Genomic DNA, 11,999 nt, shown 5'->3' with positions numbered 1-11,999 from the left:
GCTGGGCCGAAGGCGGGGAATGAGGTCCCAGGAGCAGCCTATCAGCGTCCACCTAATCTGCATGTCTCCACCCGGCAAGTGTAGTGCGGCGAACGGCTCCCTCCGGGAATATGCTGCTTATAGCGTAGGGAGCAAACGCACAATAAGTGCGCATGCTCAGTAACAGCTGCTGAAGCCCTGCCCTTATTAGTGTAAGATTTTGCTGCCTGCTTTTTACAGCGGTTAAAAAGGGGCAAAGGGGGAAATCGGGGGAAGAGGATGGCCAGGGACTGGGCAGGGGGCGAAAAAATACCCGCCGAGCTTCGCTCTGCCTGTGGCCGGGGACGCGGAGGGATAAAGGAGCGGCGAGGCGTTGCGTCAGCCGGCTGTGGAGGGGAGTTGAGCTGTGGGTGGTGTGGGGCCGGACGAGGAGGGGCTGGAGAGGCAGCAGGGCGGGTGTCGCGCCCCGCAGGCTCCAGCCAAGATCTGCGTCCCCGCCCGAGGGACAAATCTTCCCGTCCTAAAATGTTGTAACCCTGCTTCGCAGAGTAACGCTGATACACCCCCCCCCCCCCCGAGCGTTACGCGTGTCAGGCTCAAGGCTTTGTCCCGTCCCTCGTCTAGACTCCTGCAGGCTGTAAGCAGGCAGCACTTCAACAACTTGTCTCATGTATTGATTGCTGGTTTCTCCGGCTTGAAAACCTACTGCCGTTGGAGGTTAGGAAGCCTTTGCTGTAACTCACATTTATTAAGAGGGGACACTAATATTAAGTAATAAGGTAAAGGAAGAGAAAAAGGGAAAAGTTCTGCTCCTATGCTGATATATATATATATATGTATATATATACATATATGTACGTATATATGTCAGATCTCATGAGTCCAGTATTGCCAACCCCAACACAATCATGAGATTGGTTTAGAAAAATCATCAATTAAAAAAAACTGTTGGGTTCTTATTTTCCTTTGGGGTTTTAAGCCTTTAGGGTTCTCAAGCTTTTCTGAACCACGAGGTCTAAAAATTTACTTTAAAAATCAAGCTGAGATCACGTAATCACATGACTCAAGAAATTGGGACTTAAGAGAAAACACCAAATGTAAGACGCATGCTAAAATCACAAGGGTTGGCAGTACCATGACTCAGAGCTTTCGAAGTTCATATATAGTCAAAGCTCCTTGGGAGTATGAAGCAGGGGACCAACAAAAAATTGGTTGCTTAACAAAGTTGCTGTAATTGTCTAATAAATACGGAGCAGAACTGTACTCAGTACATTCACAGATAGTTGAGGGCAATGGTTTTCAAACTTTTTTTCTGGAGACCCAGTTGAAGAAAATTGCTGATGCCTGTGACCCAGTGGAGCTGCGGATGAGGGGTTTGGGGTGTGGGAGGGACTCAGAGCTGGGGAAGAGGGTGGGGGTGAGGGCTGTGAGTGGGGCTGGAAATGAAGGGTTCAGGGTGTGGGGGGGCTCGGGGCTGGGGCAGGGGATTGGGGTGTAGGAGGGGGTCAGAGCTCTGGGCTGGGGGTGCAGGCTTGAGGGTGTGGCCAGGGATGAGGGGTTTGGAGTGCAGGACGGACTCTGGGTTTGGGGGGGCTGAGGGCTGTGGCAGGGGGTTGATGTGCAGGAGGGGGTCAGGGCTCTGGGCTGGGGATGCAGACTCTGGGGTGGGACCGGGAATGAGGGGTTTGTGGTGCAGGAAGAAGTTCTGGGTTTGCGAGGGCTCACGGCTGTGGCAGGGGATTGAGGTGTGGGGTTGGGCATGCGGATTTACCTCTGGTGGCTCCCGGTCAGTGGTGCAGCTGCGGTGCAGAGGGAGGCAGACTTCCCGGTTGTCCTAGCACCATGGCCTGCGCTGCGCCTGAAGCGGCCAGCAGCAGGTCAAGTTCCTAGGTGGAGGTGCACAAGCATCTCTGTGTGGCTCTCACCCGCAGGCACCGCCCTCCCCAGTTCCCATCGGCCAATGGGAGTTCGGAGCCAGTACTCGGGGCAGGGGAAGTGTGCAGAGCCCTGTGGTCCCCGTGCCTAGAAGCTGGACCCACTGCTGGCCGCTTCTGGGGAGCAGTGTGGTATCAGAGCAGGTAGGCACTAGCCTGCCTTAGCTGGGCAGCATCACTAATGGGACTTTTAACATCCCAGTCAGCAGTGCTGACCAGAGCAACCCAGTACCTTACCTGCCATGACCCAATCCCAACTTTGAAAACACTGGTTTAGGGGGATATTTTAAGACCAGAGATAGCCCAGTAAAGATGGTCTCTACTACAGGTTTCTCTGTACTTCTTTCTGTACTATATGGGCAACCTGCAGCATTCACTGTGAGTAGAAATTACAGAAACAAATAATTTTGTAGACTTTTTAAATGGTAGATATTTAAATAAACATTTACAATATGCAGTTTTTCTGGCTAGGATGTTATGCAAAAGTTTTAAGGTGTATCAAATCTTGTACTTTACAGTTCATGGTGATTGCTCCTGATGGCGCCATGTGGGAGATTTATCTTCCCGTTATAGAGCAGCAGTTTTCAAACTGTGGGTTGGGACCCCAAAATGGGTCACGACCCCATTTTAATGGGGTCACCAGAGCTGGCGTTAGACTTGCTGGGACCCAGGGCCAAAGTCCAAGCACTACAGGACTGTGGGCTCAAGCTTTGTCTTCAGCCCTGGGTAGCGGGGCTCAGGCTTCGGCTTCAGCCCGGGGCAGCAGAGTTCAAGCTACAAGCCCCTCCTGGGGCTGACGCCCTTGGGCTTCAACCTCCCCCTGCCCAGGGCAGCAGGACTGGCAGGGGGATTTGGACTTTGGCCCCCCCACCTGAGCCACGGTGCTTGGGCAGGTTTGAGTTTGAGTGGGTTTAGGCTTTGGTCCCCCGTCCTGTGGACATGTAGTAATTTTTGTCATCAGAATGGGGTCGTGGTGCAATGAAGTTTGAGAACCCCTGTGCATTGCAAAATTGGCCTGGTGAATTTATGGGAAAGGGTTTTCTTCCCCAGAAATATTAGGTACACCTTTACCCCGATATAACACTGTCCTCGGGAGCCAAAAAATCTTACCGCGTTGTAGGTGAAACCACGTTATATCGAACTTGCTTTGATCCACCAGAGTGCACAGCCCCCCACCCCCCAAGCACTGCTTTACTGTGTTATATCCAAATTCGTGTTACATCGGATCGCGTTATATCGGGGTAGAGGTGTATATAGGTCGTTGCTGGAGGCAAGATACCAAACTCTATGGACCAGTAATCCATTCTGGTATGGTCACGCCTGTGATCCTGTTCAAAGTATTTCTCTATTAAAGAGGTGGCTACATTTTTTATCAATGAATCACAGTTTATTCTTTGTATAAAAAGAACACTCCCCTTGGAAAAAGTAATACACCTGCACATAAAAAAGGACTACAATTACTATTTTTATGGGGATATTGTACATCCTGAAATTAGTTTAGTAGTTTTTCCACAGTGTATACTAACTAGAAAATGCACCAAATCTTTCTCTCAGGTTGGGCTCAAAGGCAGAGGAAGTTTGGGGAATGCCCATATTACAAAGCCTAAGTGCCTTCATTGTACTGTACTTCATCAGCAGGTAAAATTTCTTTGTTACTATTATGATATATTAAATAAATATATATCAAAAATTAACCAGTATTTAGTTGATGATTAGACCTATTTACTAAAGGCTTGATTCTTTATCCATTACTCACAAAGAATAGTACTTCACTTTTTGAGTAGTCCCATTGATTTCATGGGGAGTACCTGTGGAGTAAGACATTACTCAAGAGATATTAAACCTTGGGCTTCAGTGTTTAAACCAATCTCTAGCTATATGACGCCAGGTGAGACCTGTGTGAAAGGCAGATTATCCTGTATCTGGTTTCTAACACTCTCACCTCTCCAGCATCTAATTCTGACCACTGTCAGAGAGAGGATACTGTCCTCAGAGGAGGGTGGTTCTGATCCAGTACGTCAATTTCAATGTTTCTGTATTTGAGAGGCAGAACTGGGCCCTAAATATTTTTCTATTAAATTGCTATGATCCTTCAAATACATTTGATGCCAATGAACCATGTCAGGAAAACACTACTAAACCAGAGTTTTGTTCATGCTTTTTTTCTTTCCCGAGTTTCCCATGATGAAAGCTGGATAAATTAAAATACAAAAACACAAATACAATAAAAATACAAAAAACAATGTAAAGAATACAAATAACTGGAATGACTCCATACACATTACGAATGGTGCATTATATTGTAAGATTGAAAACAATGTCCTTGTTGTTTCTTCTGTACCTTTACTGCACAGATGACCCCCCCGCCCCCGGCCCAATTTTGTTTCTGTTCTAGTTTCTGTTCTTGGATCATGTGTCTGTATTTACCGGGGCCCAGAGCCAGTGCAGAGATATGGGCCCTCCTTGCAGATGGCCCCGGCCTCCCACAGATCACCTGGCATATGTATATTTATGAGCAAACTCCACCCTTCAAAATAATAATCCAGATATTTCCTCTCCTTTACTCCATCATGTGGGTTTTCCCGTAGGAAGGGTTGATCAAGCCCTTTCCTTTTAATTAAACCAAAACTGATACCATCATGTAGATATTTCTTCACATGAAAAAAAAAATCCTTTGGCGTTTCTGCTTAATACCTACATGTAGATTATGCAGGGGAAATTTTAAAATGCTGTCCTTTGTTTTGAAAGCTCTTTTAATTCTACAAAGCTATCTCCTAACAGGAACAGGAATAAACATAAATAAACTGTAGAGACATTATAATCTTCCTAGACAAATTGTTTATTGGATCAACAGTTCTAAAAGCTCTCAGGCTTTATTTAACAAACAGATAAAGTTGTTTTCTCAGTTATAGCCTAAGTGAAGAAATGCAACTGTTGAAATGGTTTTGGATTTTTAAACTACAGATTAATAACTAAAACAATTTGTAGTTCACACACTATAGAAAGGACTTCTCCAATGAGCAGAAGATATAAAATGCACTGTGGCATATCCAAACTGTCTCTGATTAACAGTTTGTTGTAACAATAACATTGCAAAGGTGCAAAAGGAGAAAGTGTTTTAATTATTAGTATATGTGTAATTGTAACATAAACTAGATTAAAGGGATATTGAAATATATTTCCTGGAAAAATAATGACATAAAAAGTATTTGGGGATAGTATGTGCTTTTGAGCCATTGCCCACATCGGTGGCAGTATCTAGAAGCACTGAGGCTGTAGCAGAGATGCTGCAACCTAGAGCCCTATCTATGCTAGGGAATTTTACAAAATAATTCCCACCAGTTCTACCACTGATTCAGAAGAAGTCTTAGTGTCAGCGTGAGACTTCATGTAGAATAAGATCCTCTGTCCAGATTACTTAAAGATTTTAGTAAGTTTAATTAACATGATGGTAAAAAGCACCAGAGGCTGCTGGAGCCCTTTCTGTATTAGGGTTCCCATTCTGATGTGAGTTTTTCTGTGAACTACACTAGTGTAGACAGAGCTTAGTAGTGCTGGGGAGCAATGAAACTCCTTAGTGTGCTGGCCCATGTGGGGAGGCAGTAGTGCTATGGCTCTGTCTTTGTCTAACTTTATGGATTTTGCTATCAGCACTAAGTCTCCTAGTCCATTGACACGTGGAGCACGCGGACCAAGAATATGCCTAGCCCCTGTATGGGGGAAACAAGGGGGTGGAAAAGTTCCTCGTGCTCACCAATCCGCCTGCCCAATGTGCTTATTCAGGGCTAGGCACATTCTTCTTATAAACTGTTGCTCTCTAGAACATAATCTGCACACCTCTCTGTTCTTATCTCTTTTCTATCTCACGTCCCTCCATCTACCTTCTTCATATCCTTCTCCCCATCTTACCAATGGGCTTTATTCCATTCAGCCCGTATCCCTAGAGCCTCATCTCTGACTAAGGTCACTATGTCTCTATCTTTTCCTCCTTGAAATACACTTCTGCCAAACAGCTTAGGACCCTACTCAAAAAAGTGTTAACAATAGAGGTAACGGGGTGAGTGAAAAACAAAGAAATAAAACTGAACAAAAAATCATGGAACTAGCAAGATGCATGATAAGTTCACAGCTCACTCACCCTCTATTCCATCCATTTCCCCCTCAGACTTTGCTTATGTGTTATCAAGACTCTGACCCTGCAGCTGACAGCATGGGTAGACCCCTAAACCTGTGCAAATCCCCACTGAAATCAATGGGGCTCTGTGCAGGTACATACTCACATGGATTCAGTTGCAGAAATAAATCAGAATCCAGCAATAGGATTAGTAGAGGTAAAGCTTGTACCATCAGCTGAACGTATATTCCAGGGGTGGCCAAACTTTGCCCCGTGAGCCATTTGATGTTCTTTTACTGTTAAAGTGTGGCTCGCTGAGCCCCTCACATCTGGCCCCATTCTCCATCTACCAGACTTGAGGAGGGTGGAAGTTCGGAACCTCTGCCTTGCAGCAGGGTTGGGGGGCAGGAGATTCTGCCCAGCAGGGACAGGGGCTCTCAGGGCTTCAGCCCTGCCAGACGTGTCCGCTGAGGCTCGGGGCTTCAGCAGGAGTGGGACTGAACAAGCCCCGAGCCTAGCAGGTGCTTCCCACGGGGCAGAAGCCCTGAGCCCTGGCAAATGTGACCAGGTTCTTGAACTTCTGAAGATTGTCGTATGCGGCTCGGAGGGTAAATAAGTTTGGCCAACCTTTGTATATTCCCACCTTTCTCTAAAATTAGTCAAAATTGTGTGGTCTTAACCGGATCTGTTGTTCCTCCTGGATTCTTAGATGGCAGTGATGACACATTGGACCTTTCATTTATAATTAGATGGTAGGCTGCAATCATTCTTGTCTAAAACAGACCTTATAATGGGCATATTCAAGTTTGTCACCACTAGGATAGACTACTGTGATACACTCAACAGGAAGACCATTCAGAAGCTTCAGCCAGTGCAATATACAATAGTTTGCCTGAATTGAGTAGACCTCTCTAAACACCTATTAACCTGTACTAATGTGTCTGCACTGGCTCCTTGTTTGCTTCTGGTTGCAGTTCAAGGTGTTGTTGGGTGAAAAGTGTTTAATGATGAGATTGGAGTGAAATTGATTACCTGAGACTGTCTCTAAGTCCTATACTCTTTGTGGCTGTTCATATCAGCTGCAAGGCTCTTGCTGTCAGCTCCCAATACTGTACCTTCCAGGTCTTCCAGCAGGGCTTTCTCAGTTAAAAGTCTTTGATGTTGGAATTCACTCCCTTTGGTTGTCTGCCAAAGCACAATACTAGCAGTCTTCAGAATATGAGGCAAGTTGTATTTATCTGGTATAACTTTGGGTTGATTTTCCTTTCCGATAAAATATGGTTGCTGCTATTCTGACTGCTGAAGCAGTGGTTTATATGAATGCTACCACCACGAGTAGCTTTAGTTAATGTGTTTGAAAATGTTGTAAATAAGTGACTAGTTGTGCTGGCAACAGTGCTCTAGAAACCATGAAAATAAGTAAAAGAAGGGACAGAAGTAGCAGATGGTACAAAAAATAGAAAGTACAGAATAATCTGGAATGATATATAAGCATGTAAGATACTGCTTATTAATTTAAAAATACACATTATGAATAAAAAGAACATATTAGTGTCCAGTATAATGTAATGAACAAGGTTTTTCTTTGAAATTTCACGAAATTAAAAAATGGAATATACAAAGGGTGGCATCAGTGACATATCTGTGTCCATGACAGTGTGTGACAATGAAGGATGCTTCTCTGAGGAAAAAAATATTGCAGGAAAAAGGATTTGGTTGTTATTTGACTACTGATCATATGTTCATTCATAAAAAAAGAAGGCACTGTGCATTAAACAGGTGCAATTTAAGATTCTTGTACCAAGCGTAAAAGAGTGATTAAAAAGAAAGTAAAATGTCACATTTTGTTAACAGTAATGAGTGGACGTGCCATACACAAACGACAATGATATTTCTGCAAACAGCTCCCTACATCACACTGTAAACATTTACTCTCCAGAGTCTGAAAGTGATTGCTTGAATTGGAACACTATGTTTGGAGGAAGCAATTAAAATCACTCTTCAGCATTCAGTGACAGGCTAGCTGTAATTCAAGCTTATTTTGTTTAGTTTCCTTTACCGCTTACAGCAATTTGTCCCCTCCAGGGCATTACTGTTCCCTGTGACTAAGCAATGCAAAATGTTTAATGATCAAGATTTTATTGACTGGATATATTTTGACCTGCAAAGAGAAAACATTGGGATTTATCATTCATTTTCTCTCCATAACTTTTACACACACACACCCCTCCAAAAATACATTTTTCTACATGTGTATCTTAAACAGTTGTTCAGGAGTTTTACTCCAAATGATAACATCAGATACAAGTACAAACCAGACAAGGTTTTTATTACTTTTGGAAAATGCCTTTCTTGGAAATAATGCATTCTACATGCTTGAAGATCACTCAGAAGTTTAAATTAGTGCCGATCATGGCTGCCTGCTTACTCAGCTAGATTCTGATGTTCCCACTTAACCTCCAGTATTACCTTATTCTTACCTTGATTCAGGAAAACATTAAAGGATGTTCTTAACTTTAGGCTCATGTTAAATCCCACTGACTTCATTGAGGCTTAGGCACATGCCTGAAGTTAAGTACGTGCTAAAGAGTTTTCTGAATCGAAATACTGATTTGGGGCCTCTGTACTTAGCTCCATTGATTTGAATGGAACTTCTTGTAGTGTAAGGGACTACTCAACAGGAACAATGCAGTAAAATCGAGCCTTTAGAGGCCGCTCCTGTTTGGGGCGTAATTCAGCTGTGGTCTTTAGACTGCACTGGCTATCAGTTTGTTTCTGGGTCTAATTCAAGGCGTGGCTTTTTATCTATAAATTTGATTTAGGGACTAAAATCCAATAAATTTAAATTAAAATTAAATTTAAAGGAACGTCTCAGAAGGCTGTCTCGCTACATTTAAAGCCCGTTTGTACTCGTGCACTTTTATGATAAAGAATTTGACTTCATAAGTGCTGTTTGTAAACCAAGTCCCTTTTTCTTACTACTAGCTAAATAGTGAGAGACAACACATAACCCATCATTAATGTTTGTGGTTGAACAGCAGCTTCATACCCTGCTTTCCATGGTAACCACTCACATCCCTTTTTATAGGAGCAGTAAAAATTTTCACCAGTGATTCAAGCACAGCATAAAGCAACAGAGAAGTAAATAAGCTTGTATAGAATTACTAAAGGAAACAATAGGAGTACTTGTGGCACCTTAGAGATTAACAAATTTTTTTGAGCATAAGCATGAGCATCCGAAGAAGTGGGCTGTAGCCCACGAAAGCTTATGCTAAAATAAATTTGTTAGTCTCTAGGGTGCCCCAAGTACTCCTGTTCTTTTTGCGGATACAGACTAACATGGCTGTTACTCTAAAGGAAATGATATGTCAGCAAATATTCATCTTAATTTAACAAAGAGTCCTGTGGCACCTTAAAGACTAGCAGATGTATTGGAGCATAAGCTTTCGTGGGTGAATACCCACTTCATCAGATGCATGCAATAGCTATTTCTATGCCTATGAGGGTAACAGTGTTAACCTAATTTTGATGGCAGGATGCTCTTACAAGTATCAGACAACAGCAGCTTCAGTGCTGGTATCATTGACACTGATTTTGCAAGCTGCTCAGTGTGGGTGAAACCATGTGTTCATTCAGAACCCCACTGAAGGTGATGGGGCTTCCCAGAGGTGCAACTTGCAAGATCAAGGCCTTAGGTCTTCACAGCATACAACTTCAGCAAGGCAGGTTCTGGAACTGCTTGGTGTTATGTTAGTTTATGGGTGTGAGTGTCAGAAATAGTCTCTTTCTACTCTCTGACTTTGTAAGAGACCAGACCATGTTCTGTATTTGATGGTGACTGGTGATCATCTGTGCTGTACAGCTTCTCATCTTCCTCTGGACTGAGCTAGGGTCTAGTCAGTCATGTCATCTCAAGAATTAAACCGCCTCCCCACTCTCCACTCCTTCCTTTGCTTGGGGCATCATTTGTAATCCTTTAGAGACAAGGGTGGTTCCTCTAATATAGCCAATCTACTCACTAGCTCTTTCTCTATATTACTGAGTTCCCAGTTCTCATACTTAGCTGCCCGAGTCTTCAAAGAGCACTTCGCAGTTTTTCACATCAGTATCTGCCTGCCACTCTTCCAGCTCTGACTGTGGCTGACTTCATTAAAGCTAGCAGACGGTAAATTACTGTTTGTTGTTTCAGTCTTTGGCCTGGTCTACACTACTCGTTTAAACCGATTTTAGCAGCGTTAAACCGATTTTAGCAGCGTTAAACCGATTTAACGCTGTACCCGTCCACACAACGAGGCCCTTTATGTCGATATAAAGGGCTCTTTAAATCGGTTTCTGTACTCCTCCCCAACGAGAGGAGTAGCGCTAAAATCGGTATTACCATATCGGATTAGGGTTAGTGTGGCCGCAAATCGACGGTATTGGCTCACGGGCGGCTATCCCACCCAGATTGCTCCACTGTGGAACCGCTCTGGACAGCAATCTGAATCAATGCACTGGCCAGGTGAAGGAAAAGCCCCCATGAACTTTGTGACTTTCAGAGTTTCTGTTTTGTCCAGCGTGGAGCTCTGATCAGCACAGGGGATGCAGCTCCCAAATCAAAAATGGTTCATTCCATTTGCATGGACTGTACAAGGAGATACTGGATCTGATCATGTAATGGGGAGACACATCTGTTCTATCATAAGCTCCGCTACAGAAGACGAAATGCCAAAGCATTTTGAAAAAAATCTCCAGACTGTGATATCAGAAGTCCACAGCACAGCGCGTGACATGCGTAACAGAAACCAAAGAACCCAATGGATACTCATGTGAGGGAAGGAGGTGGTACTTGAGGACTCCTCAGCTGTCTCCAACAGTCCCCGAAAATCATTTGCATTCTTGCTGAGCTCCTCAAGGCCGTTTAGGGTCAACACATTGTCCGGGTGGTTCAGGGTCTTATCTCCGTCAATTTACCCATCCCTCCCCCTCCCATGTAGAAAAGAGGGAAAAATCGTTCTTGACTTTTTTATATGTCACCCTATGTGTACTGCGATGCTGCTGGTAGAACGACGGTGCTGCAGCAGTAAACAGTAGCATCCTCCTTTCCTCCCTCCTCGTGGCAGATGGTACAGTACAGTAGGACTGATAGCCGTCTGGTCATGAGCCTAATGAGTGCTCCTGGCTGCCTCAGTGAGCCCCGACGGGGCGCCTGGGTAAAATATCGGAATGATTCCTGTCCTTCCCAGTAGATTGGTACAGAACTGCCGGTACACCGTCCTCATCATAGCAACTGGGGGCTGCTCCTCAAGCCCTCCCTTCATGTAATTGAAGAAAGAGAATTCTTTACTGCCATGGACTAGCAATAGCAGCGGGGTGCTGGCTTCTCTTCCCCCACACCACTTAATGTCCTGCTGGACAATCATAGCGCTGGAGGCTGCCTCCCCTGATTTATCTCTCAGTAACAAGTAGTGTTCTTATTGCCTGCATTCTTATTACTTCATCACACAAATTGGGGGGAACACTGCCACCGGTAGCCCAGGAGGTTTGGGGACAGAGGGAAGCAACGTGGGGTTGTTGCAGGGGCACGTCCTAGAATGGCATGCGCAGCTCATCTTCTGCGAGAATCTACACGGAAGCAGCGTGTCTCGATACACTGGTTTCTCTAGTACACTTGCCCCATATTCTAGGCAGGACTGACTCTAATTTTTAGTATAAACCATAAAGAAGGGATTGACTCCGGGGATCATTCCCATTTTTGTCTTTGCGCCCCCAGCTGACCTCAGCCAGGGACACCCATGACAAGCAGCAGAGTAGTACAGAACAACAGATAACTTTCATCTCATTGCCATTTACAGTGGCACAGCATACGGTACAGACACAACTGCATAACTGTCTCTGCTGTCATGCAAGGCAAATATGCTGCTGTAAGGCGCTGCAGTATCGCCTCTGTCAGTGGCAATCCAGTACACATACGGTGCCAGTTAAAAAAAGCT

General features: G+C 44.4%; 1 long non-coding RNA gene across 1 annotated transcript in view; it reads left to right on the top strand.

Moving 5' to 3' along the window:
- Positions 1 to 57: 57 nt before the first annotated feature.
- Positions 58 to 11,999, top strand: part of LOC116837848 (uncharacterized) — a 30,598-nt gene continuing 18,656 nt past the window's right edge. The window contains exons 1-2 of the long non-coding RNA XR_004376801.2: positions 58 to 191; positions 3,468 to 3,551. This is a non-coding gene — a long non-coding RNA (uncharacterized LOC116837848). The remainder of the gene's footprint in view (positions 192 to 3,467; positions 3,552 to 11,999) is intronic.

The sequence above is a fragment of the Chelonoidis abingdonii genome, chromosome 10 (genome assembly GCF_003597395.2).
Source record: "Chelonoidis abingdonii isolate Lonesome George chromosome 10, CheloAbing_2.0, whole genome shotgun sequence".
Lineage (NCBI taxonomy): Eukaryota > Metazoa > Chordata > Testudines > Testudinidae > Chelonoidis > Chelonoidis abingdonii.
Note: the sequence above shows the minus strand (reverse complement) of the source record. Positions and strands in the feature narration are given on the sequence as shown.